Source organism: Calypte anna, chromosome 14 (assembly GCF_003957555.1).
Source record: "Calypte anna isolate BGI_N300 chromosome 14, bCalAnn1_v1.p, whole genome shotgun sequence".
NCBI lineage: Eukaryota > Metazoa > Chordata > Aves > Apodiformes > Trochilidae > Calypte > Calypte anna.
In genome coordinates, this window is record NC_044260.1 from 6,492,240 (window position 1) to 6,504,731 (window position 12,492).

Sequence of the window (12,492 nt, forward strand, 5' to 3'; positions counted from 1 at the left end):
AATCTGAAGGTATTGCCTTAGGAGTTTGCTGTGCAAAGTAATTATAGTATAGGAGGCAACAAAAAGATAAATTTAAGTTGATGGACAGAGGTATTTATAAAACATAGTTGCTTCCTATCTGGTTGTAAATTCTGCCTCTGCTCCCCTCTCTTCAGCTCAAGTTATCTGCCTGAATGGAGCAGAATGCTAAAGCATGTTCCTTCACAGATGCTTATGTCAATGGCAACTCCAAAATACCAGATCAGACCTTGAACCTTCAAGGACCTTGAGCCATGTGGAGCTTTATGCTGGTGCCCTGTCCCTGGAGGTCAGTGGCAGTGCAAAAAGGTTTTGACCTCAATGGATGTTGTCACCCACCAAGCAGCATGAGAGAATTCACACTACTCCTATCAAAATATAGGTAAAGAAGTGATGAGTAGAAATGTTCCATCAAAATGCTTTCTCAAAAGAAAATATCATTTCTGAAGGTGGAGAAATCGATGCTTTTTTTGCAGTTTTTCATTGGGAAAAAATTTCTCATTGAGAGTTACAGACTCGTGCTGCCTTGACAAACACACACATAGATTCTGGCAAATGGTGCAATGCTGAGAATTCATCTCTGTGTCTAGTGAATACGTATGAGATCTCAGAGTATCAATGAGAAGACACAGATGATTCCTTTTTGACTATTTCACTGGAGTGAATATTTCCCTACTTGAGCATCTTTAATAGGCCCTTCAATATTATTACATAAATCGTTTAGATTTTATAGGGTTTTCTCAATGCTTTGAAAAAACCTTGAAAGAAAGGAACCCCTATCTGGCTGATATTGTAAGATTTTTTCCCTACCAGATAACATAGATCAGACTCCAATTATTTTATGGGTCTTTACAGGAGAGAACCAGCATTCAGTCAGTGTGCCAAACTACACATCTGGCTAGCAGGTTAGTACATTCATAGGAAAAGGCAAAACCCCACATTCCATTCCAGTTTATAATATACAACAAATGCTTGTTGTGGTCTTTTTCTGTGTTGTTGTTTTTTGCTTGGGCTTTTTTTGTATGTTTTTTTTTAAAACAAAGCAGCCCACAAGTATTTGCTATTCCAAAAATAAACTGTGGGAGGAAAGAAAAAAAAAAAAAAGGAAAACCATGTTTTATTTTTCTATGGAAACCATAATCCTACATGATAGAAACAGTGAAAAAATCAAACTCATAAGGATTTCTGATGATGGGATAACCCTAGATTCTTTGTTCTGAATATAAATGGATACATTAAAATGTGCTCATAAAAACTGCAGCTTCAGTGTGAGTAGCCAATAATATGAAACTCAGCTTCATAAAATGCTACCTAATCTGAACGCTGTCCAGAAGATATTGTTCTATATATACTCTAAAAAAAAGACCCGTTTGCTTTTGAAGCAAAAGAATGGGTAAAAGAGTCAGACTGAGCCACAAGCTTGTTTTTAAAGTGAGTTTGTATACATGTTTCAGAGTTGATGCTTCTGTATTGCAAGCCTTTATGATCCCAGTCAAGCTAATTCCAAACCAAATTAGCTTTTGGTGCTTATATTTTCCTTCATGGAACAGGATGGAACATGAAAACACCCTTCTAAGCTGGGGGAATCAGTCTTGCTCCAGAGAAAACTCACAATGAAATGATTATCCTGTGTATTCAACTACAAATTTGAAACCAGATTTTTACCCACTTTCCCAAGATATGGATATATCTGCAGATTTGCTTTTAGTTATACTGGCACATGGGGAGTGAGAAAACTTTGTATCTACCCCTTATGTTGTCAAGTAAAGCCAAGATTTTTATAAACAAAGTTTTAAGTGATATAGATTACGTTTCCATTAATTGATTCTCACTTAACTTATGGTTCCAGAATATAGAATTAGAATTTGAAATGGCAATGTCATTTGAAATGAAAATGTCTTTTGGGAGATGAGAACTGGAAGCAAAATGCAATTTTTTTTCTGATGTAAGCAAAGCTGGCTTGAAACTAATTGAATTAGGCTTTATACTATGTGTATTAGGCTTTCTGTTACAGCAGATGAGAATGTGAATGTTTTAAATTAGTTGAAGGCAATTTCTTAGTGGAAATGAGCCTTGGTGGGCAGTTAGACTGACAGGTAGGGAGAGTAAGCTCAACACATTTCATGAATGTAGGCTGCTGGGTAAAGAAGAGAAATCCTATTAGTGCCCAGTTAAAAGAGTGGCTGTATCATGAATTCAGTGCTTATTGGAGGATCCGGAGGGACTTCTAGCACAGAGATCCAAATCTGTAAGAAATTAGGTCCTTGAATTCCAGCACTCAAGGAATCACTGTTTTTGCAGAGGTGTTCTGAAATATGAATGATGAGAAATTGGTCTCATTTATATTTCTGTAGATCAAGAATAACCCCAGAGCAAGACGGTGGAGTCAGCATTCTTAGATATTTCTACAGCTCCCATGGCCTCAGCATCTGAGTGCTTTCTGTATCTACATGGATCAATTATTGCCTGGGACCTAAGGAGATGCTCATACCCTCAGCTCACCCATTGCATCTGAAACAGGGAGAGACTGGAGTCTTGTTTCCTAAAAGGATTTAAATTTATAATTTCTAATGGTTTCATTACAAATCAGGGGTCTTTAGATTCGCTGCACTGCTCCAGAAAATATGTTTTGGAGGCTGGAACTGAGCTGCCATGGTTTGCAATTGTAGCTGCCTCTCCAATCCCTGAGCCTCCTGCCCTGGGTGGGGAAGGCTGAGCCTTTGAGCCTCCTCCTCACTGCACAGCAGCCTGCAGAGCAGGAGGTGAATGGGAAGGGAAGGGAGAGGAGGGGGGAAGGTGTTTTTGTTTTCACTTTATCATTTTGGGAGGTGATCAGATGCTGCAGTTAAATGTATTCTGCAAGAACCGGGGATATAATGGGATGTATCATCTGATGGCAGCTGCTCATTTGCAGTGCCTCCCTTCAGGGCGTTGTTTCCTGAGAAAATTCTTCCCAGGGTAATGATGAAAAACTGGTCACAAATCAACACAAATCGGAATATATGAGAATCATAAAATACTGCAAAATAAAGCAAACAGTGCAAAAGCCCAGTGCATTCATCATGTAAGGAAAGAGCTCCAGAACACTAAGGAATTCTGGAACTATTTCAGAGGCTCAGAAATCATGACACATTTTTCCTCTCAAGGCTTTTCCTTCTCTCTTTCCTCTTTGCTCCTGAATAAGTCACTCAGTAAGAGAATATATTACCTGGAAACACAGCAGGAGTCTTGGTCTTAGTATAAGAGAGCAGATTATAATGAGTTTCATGCTAAACAAGAGGGAATAGAGAGCATCAGAGGCTGAAAAAGAAATGTAATTTGTGGGATATGATGTAACTCAGGTAAGATGTCAGTGATGAGGTGGAAATAAAACAATGTCAGTGATTGTGAATTACTTATTCTCCCATAAAAAGGTAACACACAATTGTATCAAGCCATGAGGTTTGTCTGTCCCACAGGCAAGTGGCCATTTCATACTGTCCCAGGGTGTGTGTGTGTCCTGCTAGGGGACTGAACATCTCATTGCAGGGCAGGGAGGCCCTGAAAGCTGAGGCAAAATTGCAATTTCCATTATAAAACCTTTATACTGCAGAGCTAGTATAAAGCTGGTATAAACCCTGTCAGAAGTTTTTGCTTTAGGCTGAAACTGAGCTGACAAGGTCTCAGCACAAGAGCAAGTGTATCCAGGGGAGAATACTCTTCCTTATGCTGAGAACAAGGTTTCATTTAATGAATGAGAGGAGGTGAGACTGTGATTATTCTCTTAGAGAAAAGAACCCCGAAACATTGAAAGCTACAGAATAACAATTCATGTGCCTTTTTGGGAACACAGATATGGATTACATCAGTAATAGATCCACCTGCAAGGCAACAGAGCTGTTGCTCTGCCTCATGGCAGAGTTTGGATTTGTGCACTGATTGGCACTTTGAAGTGCCTGAAAAAAGTCAGGCCTGAATTTCTCTCTCTCTCTTTAAAGATGAACTCAACCTTTCTATTGTCACCCTCCAATACATAAAATTCCCAGTAGCAATAATTCCACCCTCCTTAGATGGTGAAAGGCAGAGGGAAAGAATTCCACCATGAGTGTCCACAGAGCAAAAATTGTAATCACATCTTGCTGTCACTACCACCCTTTGGGAAGCTTTAGCAAAACAGTCTATAAATGGTGTTGGAGGTTGAATAGCCTAAGGCTCTTGGAGGTTTGTAATGATGGGTCAGTAATTTTGTAGATAAACTTGGAACAAACCTGTGTTCTTAATTGTGACCTTGACTCCATGGTGACAGTGTTCCCATCCTAACATTCATTCGAAAGCAACCAGTAACAGGAGAACAGCTGAAATAGACAGGAACATACATTCAGTTGGGTGGGCAGAATGGGTGTGAAGTCTCTACCTGAGTCTCTTTGGAGTCATCCCATTTTTCCCTACCCCTGTGTGAAGGGGTCCTCATTTACATGTCCATAGCCTGAGAATCAGTACATATAATTCCAATTTTGCAACCTGCTGTTTGCTTTACTGAAAGGTGCCATACAAACTAATTATATCCCAACTCAGCAGAACATGCATTTACCTACTAGGTGTGTTTTTACACACTTTTTGGAGTCCTGTGTGAAATGGGCTGCAATCTTTGCTTATTAGTGATCTAAAACCATTTCAGAACTTTTTTGAAGGATCACTAGCAGAAAAGCTTATTTTACCTACATAGTTCAGTCTACAATTTGGAAATACTGAGTGGATTTGGTCTCCACCTATATATCCTTCAACAAGTTTTCTCTCAAGGGATCTCTAAAGCTGTCACCAGCTCTGTCACACCAGTCTGATGTTAGCAACACTCAGAAGCCCACCCACAGTGATAATATACTTGCACAAAATGCATGGGGCAATGGGCCTTGAAGGTGTTCACATCCCAGGCTACACATTTGGTTACTGCTAAAACAATGGGGAATAAAGGTCAGACATCTCCTAAATGAAAATACTGTTTTAAAATGGTGCCTTGGTTACTCTCTCTTAAGCAAAGCCAAAGGGTAGATATTGTTGTTGAATGGTTGACCTGAAGGGTTATCAAAGGTTCTTTTCAGGCAGATGTGCAAAATCCCCCTCTTCTCCCCCAAATATACTATATTTCAAGGCTATAAATAGGGAAAAAATCTCTGGAGAGCAAGATATTAGAAATAGAATTTAATCTATAAATGTCTCTCTTCAAAGGCACAGTCCAAACCATTTTACCTTCTTGACAAAGCAAAACAACTCAATTTGGAACTTGCTCACATTGATTTTACATCAGGGAATTCCACCAGTTTCTGGGAAATTATTGATCTAAGTGAGATCAAAATCCATTCTTTTCTTTCTTTTCCTTCAAAATTCTTTTCTATCTATTGAGCATGGCTGTGTGCTGTGGCTTATTGCCTCTGAGCTAATAATGTCCAAGTACTCTGGGGCAAACCAAACTGTGTGATGGGCCACAACACCCAGACTGATCCCTATAGTGACACAGAAATTTCTTAACCTAATCTCTCCCATGTTGCCACCTACCAGGAAGCCTCTAGTATTGTTGCCCACCTGACTACAGATGTTGAATTCCAGCTATTGAAATATCTGAAGGAATCATCCACATCTTACATCTATAGGTGGGGTCAGCACAGCACAGTGAAGCTCAGTGTAACCCTAAAGGCCTCAGGTCTTGGTGTAGTGCAGTTAGGGTTAAGCCAGCTCAATGCAGGACCAGTTTCATGCCTTCATTTTTAAAAAAATTATTATTTTCTGAGGATAGATTGTTCATGTTTATAAAGGATGATATTTCTTGATCTCTTAGAGACAGTAATCATTTCTTTCAGTGTTTACAAATCTTGGTGTTTTTAAAATATATTTACAGTGCTTGACTTCCTTAGTGAGCAGCTCCAGATGTTGGATAAAAGCTGCAGCCCAGTGAGGGTGTGTGCTGAGTACAGCTGTAGCTTGTTCTGCCCTATCCAAAGGGAGAAGGCTGCAGATTAATTGTGCATAATGATGTAAAACCTTGCTAAATGGTATGTAGGAACTTGCAGGGCAAACCTGCACATGCAGAGTCCAAAGTCAGATGTGAAATATGCTAATGGCAGATGCTGCTCTCTCTTGATGGAAGAATGAAGGTGTCTTGAGGCCATCTGACTGCTACCATGTGAAGTGACAGTGTGGCTGCTGGTGGCACTAATGGGGGACTACATCCCCTCCTTAATACCTTCAGATAAATCCACATGTACTGTTTTTCAGGAGGATAAAAGAACTACTTCCTTTTCTCCTCTGACTTCTATCCATTTAGCTTTACCAACTTACCAAGTTACTTCAGATTGACATAAGCAACAGAGAGTTCAGGTCCCATATTTTTGCAAGAATTTTTTTTACAGAATCCTTTTTCTGTGATTCTACATGAGGCTCTTTGTCCTTCTAGTAAAAAAAAATAAATTTCCCCCTTGTAGAGCAGTGTGGTGGATATGGTCCAAGACAGGAAGCTTAGAAAGGAGTATATGTGTGGGAGACATTGAGGCTGAGGGAGCAAAATGCTATCACAGAAGGTGAATCTCCCTTCCCTCTCCAGCTAGCATGGTTATCTGACCAAAGAGCATGGCCAATATCATATCAATACCTCTCCCCTCTTCCTCTGCTACTTGATTTTTGCAATTACTGGCAATACTCTTGTTGTGAAGGAAACTTTTTTTCTCTGGCACACAGAGTAATACTTCTGAAGTTACTCAGGCAACCCAGTTCCTAGGCTCCTGAATCTCTCTGCAAGGCAAACCAAATCTGGGGACCTCTGGGACATTGTCTTTAAAGTGTCTGTCTGATTTGAACTATCCCAGTCATGCAAACACACCATCTGTTCTCTCCATTCTGCATGCTGCACAGCTACTGAACTCAGCATCCTTCAGGAACCTCTGGAGCCTGCGTTTCTTTGGCAGGTGATGAAATGCCAGAAAATAAGAAATTTGAAATTAAAAGGGGTAACCAGAATGGCATGTGGTGTGGTCACTCTGCAGGGGCAGAGCCAAGCCTGGCAGCTGAATCTGTTTCAGCTGTGAAATTGGTAGCAATCACATGCTCATGAAAATCACCTGTTCCAGTCACTCTGTTCTAGGGGCTGCAACCTTCACTTGGGATCAGCAGGGAAGGGGTTAAGTGCTTCTCTTTAGCGGGAGAAAGACCACAGCTGTATACCCTGAGTACATTGGGGGGTTCAGGGCAGGGACAGCTGTCCTGAATTAAGGGATTACCTTAACATAAAATTACTTTGCTCCAGCACACTTGCTTTACTGCAAGTGAGGTGCGTGAAGGGGAGTTGGGGAGGATTTGAGTTAGGGAGAAGAAGATGGTGCTTGCTTTCTTCTTTACTTCCCCCTTATGAAGGCAGCTGGTGTCAGGTAAAGTAGCAGAGTTTTTTAGAAATTGCTTTTTCTGCAGTGCTCCAATCCAAGCTGTCTCATCTGGGGGGCTTGTGTGTTGGGGTGGGGGACTGGGAAGCTCTGCTTGCTGCTTCTGTCTGTGCCTTTGTACAAAAGAAAAAGTTAAATGGGGAAGATGTCTTGTGAGTTTAAAGCAGAGAGAGAATGGAATGAAAAAGAAACAAATACTGATGAAACAACCCAAAAGATTTGAGATAAGGTATCTTAATAGGAAGCTTTATGAAAAAAGGTCTCTAAACTTCAGTTCTCTAATGTGTGAACCTTGTTGAGATCTAAATCTTTAAGCAGAGGGGTTGTTTCTCCAGTGTCCAACTCACTCTTGGTAACAAAACTTCCCTGCAACCCTTCTGTTCTTTGTCCTGCAGGAAAAGAGGCTGGTGTCAACCTGGCAGCTTATTTTGGCAAGCAGAAAGCAGATTTTTGAACATATTCTGGTAGTATGGAGCTTTACAAGGTATGAATAAATACTCAGAATTTCTGAGGGACTGGGAGGAGGGCTTTTGTTGAACTGTTCTCTGCTTTGCAAACACTGCAGTATGAATGAGGAGGGAGTAATCTTGGGGCTTTTGTCTCCTGGAAGAAGCAATTGACTGTATAGGGCTCATGAATTATCAATAGCTATGCATTCAAGGGAAGAGGGAGTTTCTTTGTCTCTGTGCTGAAAGCTCTATGAAGGAAACAGATGCTGTGTGTACCTGGTTAATCCCACCCTGCGGTGGGTGCCCAGGGAATGGGCTGAACCTTGTGTCTGTCTGGTGTGCTGTAGGCACAGGCCAGCTGTGGATTAATCTTGGCAGAGAAACAGAAGAATAATTTGGCTTTGGATGGCCTTTAAAATCCTAGATCACCCTTGCCTATCACTCGCTTAAACAGCTCTGCATTTCACCTAATGCTAAATCAGAAAGCTTCTTTAGTGGTGAAAATGTTTTACATGAGCAACCTATTGCAGAATAAACACTGGGGGCTGCTTGGGGTCCTGCTGCTGTGAGTGGTGCAGTAGAATTTGTCTTCTCTGTCCTGTTGGGTTATTTAATGTGCTCAGACAAAGAATAATACACTCAGCCCACCTCAGTTCATGAAGTTCACTGAGGGCTGCTCATTAGGAAGCAGAGATGAAAATGCTGTTTCATTCCTTAGTCCAAGGGTGCTGGAATCGATTGTTCAATAATGCTGAAAATAAAATTGAGATCACACAGTGTCTGCCCAGGAGACACAAACCAGTGCAGAGCTTTAGCTCTGCTTGCAGGGAAGAAAACTGCACCAAAACCTTTCTTCAGTATGTCCTGCTGGTCCCTGAATGCAGGTGTGCCCCTAGATGTTTATCTTGATGTAGGCACCACTCGTGTCCAAGGGGTGTGAATAATTTGAGAAGAAGGTTTGCTTCTCAGAGCAGACAGGACAAGCACTCAGAGCAGGTAACCCTGGGGGAATGAAAAGCAAAGTTTTTTGAATGTTTCTGTCTTCAAGCCTATCTTAACTCTCCTGTAATGAACAAAGACCTGTTTTAATTTTCCTGCTCATGAACATGGCTTACTTTTAAAAAGAAGGTGAAAGCTTATTTCTTCTCCTAAATCTTAAACTGCAATTATCAAAACCAACTTAAGGACTAGTTTTCCCAGTTCTCACTCAGGGCTAATGAGCATTGGCCAATTAAATCTCTTTTGCTTTGAAATTTCCAGTCTAGGTACTTAAGCACAAGGAAAAAACCTGTTCTTGCTGCCTTTTGACCCTGTTTTAAAAAAAAAAATTAGAAAGCATTTGGTTTAATTTGGCACTAATTCATATAAATCCAATTTTATATAAGCTATTTTCAACTTTAAAAGTGGTTTTTTGGAAAAAGTGATCTATCACAGCTGTTGTACTGACACACTCCAAGACCATTTTATGTTCGGTCTTTCTGTGCCTGCCTAGCGCCTGTGTGGTACTCTCCAGGCAGTCTGGCCATAAATTAATGTGTGAAAAACTTAATTTATTGATGTTGCTTTTTCCTAATGTTGTTACTTTTCTCCAGAGTAAGTGTGTATGTAAAATTGTAGCAGTATTATCCTAAGAGATGGGTTTGGGTGTAACAGAAAAACAACCCAAGATTTAAGCCAAAGCCAAGTGATCCTGGGCTTGTGACTTGTGGAAACCTGGCTTTGATTAAAATGCTTTTTGTACAGTTTTAGCAGCACATATTCCCTTCTCTGCCAAGGAGGTTTTTTTGTTGCCAGCTTTGCTGTGCTTCTATTGTAGTGGTGTTGCTGGACTGTGCTTAATTTGCTGGAACTCCTACGTGTACTCAAACTTTTGCATTATGACATTGCACAGAAAACTGGTTTGGGTGGTTGACTTCTGATTTATACCCATCTGTTGGCTAAATTCAGATCACTTACCTGCTAAATGCAAACACAATACATTCAACCTCTTGAACTTCTGAATGAGGACTTCAAATGTGTGTGAATGAAATGGTAACAAGAGTGGCTGGAGTGGTACAAGCTGAGGTCAATAGGGCACTTCTCATCCATCGTGTCCATGTGTAGCCAAATCTTTTATTGCAGAAAATACTCAAGCATGTAATTAATGGGTAGGGAGAAGGAGCTTCTTGTTTGACTCAGTATAATGAGAAAAATGGGGTGTGTTTTTTTTCCTGTGAAGAGGCTGGAAAGTCTTCCTCTCCCATTACAATGGCTGGGCTGTCCCAGGGGATCCAATTTAGTCAGAGACAGTCTGACATAGAACTCTAACCTGTTTTTCTGGGATTAGCTGAGCCACTTTTCCTGAGAAAAGATCAGAAGGGTCTCTTAGGTTATCAGGTGTAGCCCTGTGTAGTTACACTTGGCTTTTTCCAGCACTTTCCATTCAAGCTGTGTTCAGGGTTTTTTTGGTGGTTGTGTGGTTTGTTTTGTTTGGTTGGGTTTTTTTGAGGGTGGGGAGACAGTAGTGTGAAGCCAGCACTACAGGATATAGCTTGTATTTCCATGTGAGAGAGGTGATGGTACTCCTTCAGAAAGAGCTGATGGCTGCTCCCTTTAAGGCAGATTTACTCTTGCCAGTTCCAGAGCAGAGCCAGGGGATGCTCCCAGAGTGCCCCATCCCAGCTGCAGCCCAGACAGCTCATGGAGTGGAGCAATAGGAGCTGCCTGGCTGCTTCTACTGCACAGCAGTCTGAGATAAATCACTAAATATAGCCAGCAAGGAGTTAAACAAATTGCAGAAAATAATGCTTCCCTTGTTTTATTTCTCTTTCCCCTCCTCTTTGTGTGTGGTTTTATTTTTGTCTTGTGCTAAGTAGAAATGTGTGGTGGTTTCTTTTCTTTGGCTAAGCTTATGTTGTTATTTGATTTATATGTGATCTTCAGGTACCTAATGAAATAGCCACGTGCCCAGGGGAAAATGAGTTTCATAACAGAATGACAGTAAAATGTTGCTAAAATCCTCCAGGATAGAGAAAGGATTAGAAGAAGAAAATAAGAAAATGCAGAATAATGTAGACATTAGCTTAAGTACAACAAAGGGTTCCTAGTCTAGTGACATACCAGAATCCAACAGAAGTATTCACAATTACTAATAACAAAAGGCTGATCTATTATAACAATCCCATTCAAACTAAAACACATGTAAAGCTTGTGTGCTAGTGAGTGTATTTTGATGATAGGTCTGGTTTAAACCTAATCTGCTGAAATACAGGCAGGATAGGGACAATGCTTTCTCTAGGGATCAACAACTTTGTCCCTGAACAGACTGCCTTATATAAACACTTATAATTGAGTTAAAATTCATGCAGACAGCTTGGATTAAAAAGAAACAAATATCAAGTGAATAAACAAAAGTCATGAGCAACAGGGGCTGGTAAAGCCATTGTGGGGAAAAAAATACTCTTTGAACCATATGCCAATGTATACTCACTCAAGAAAATTAATATTAAACACTACAGGTCAGAATAATGAACATATGTTTCACCTTCTCAGAAGTAGCTAGAAATCCTATTTTAAATGGTGGACATCCTGTTTAGTGTGTTGGGGTTTTTTTTTAATAATGAGCTGTTTACTTGAATATTCACCACCAGTTTGGCCTTCAGTTTACACAAAAAATGGTTCTTGTTTGGAGCTTGCAATGCTTTCAGCTGACACTAATTTATTCATCTGGAAAGAAAGGTGATTTATCTGGAATATTTAGGTGTCTGTAGATATGTGGGTATATTTTAAGTTGGCGAACACAGAAATTAAATCATATGAGCATTTATGCCTTTCCAGTGTCTTGGTTCATCAGCAGTGACAAAAGCCTTATCTATTGGAGTCAATACAATTGTCTGGGAAAATCCCAGACTTTGCTTTAGCTGGTGGCACAGGTGCAAAATTCCTTCCCACTGGGGAGACTGTGTTCATCCTTGTAAAGGAAAGCTCCTGTCTTATGCTGACTTTACTATTCTTACATTATTTTTTCCCTGTCCTTTGCACTCTCAGAATTAGATGCTGGGGAGCTTTGGAGAGGTTGATGTTCTCCATCTTCCCAGTGAACGTGGGACCACTAAATGCCCTTTCAAATTCCTACTCTTTCTTTTCCTGCCACATTTTTATCCTTGTTAAAGGTTCTGGCCAAGTTTGTGTGCGAGACATCCTTGAGGCTTGACAGGATGGATTTCAGCCTTCTATTTTTAGGGTAGGTTTTGAGATTAAAAGAAGTCTCTGTTGTGTGACAAGTCAGCTTTAGTGTGGGCATTTCAAGAGATATTCCCTACCTTTAGGTGTGGGGACATGGAGAAAATCCAACTTTCCAAGTTGGCAGAAGAAATGGACAGAGAGAACTGTGGCTCTGAAATCAGCATATGGCCAGGGATGTCAGGCTCAGAAACTTGCTGAGGCAGACTCAGGACTTTCTGAGCCAAGAAGCTGTTTCTCCTACTGTGTTCAAAGAAACCAAGCTCTGTATGTTTGCAAATAAAGCAGATTGTTCCAAATGTACACCTGACAGGTATTTGGTTTCAGTAACAGAAAAGAAAAATAATCTTTTGAGACCTGAGTAATTTCAGCAGTTCAGTTAATGCACTTGAAAGGAA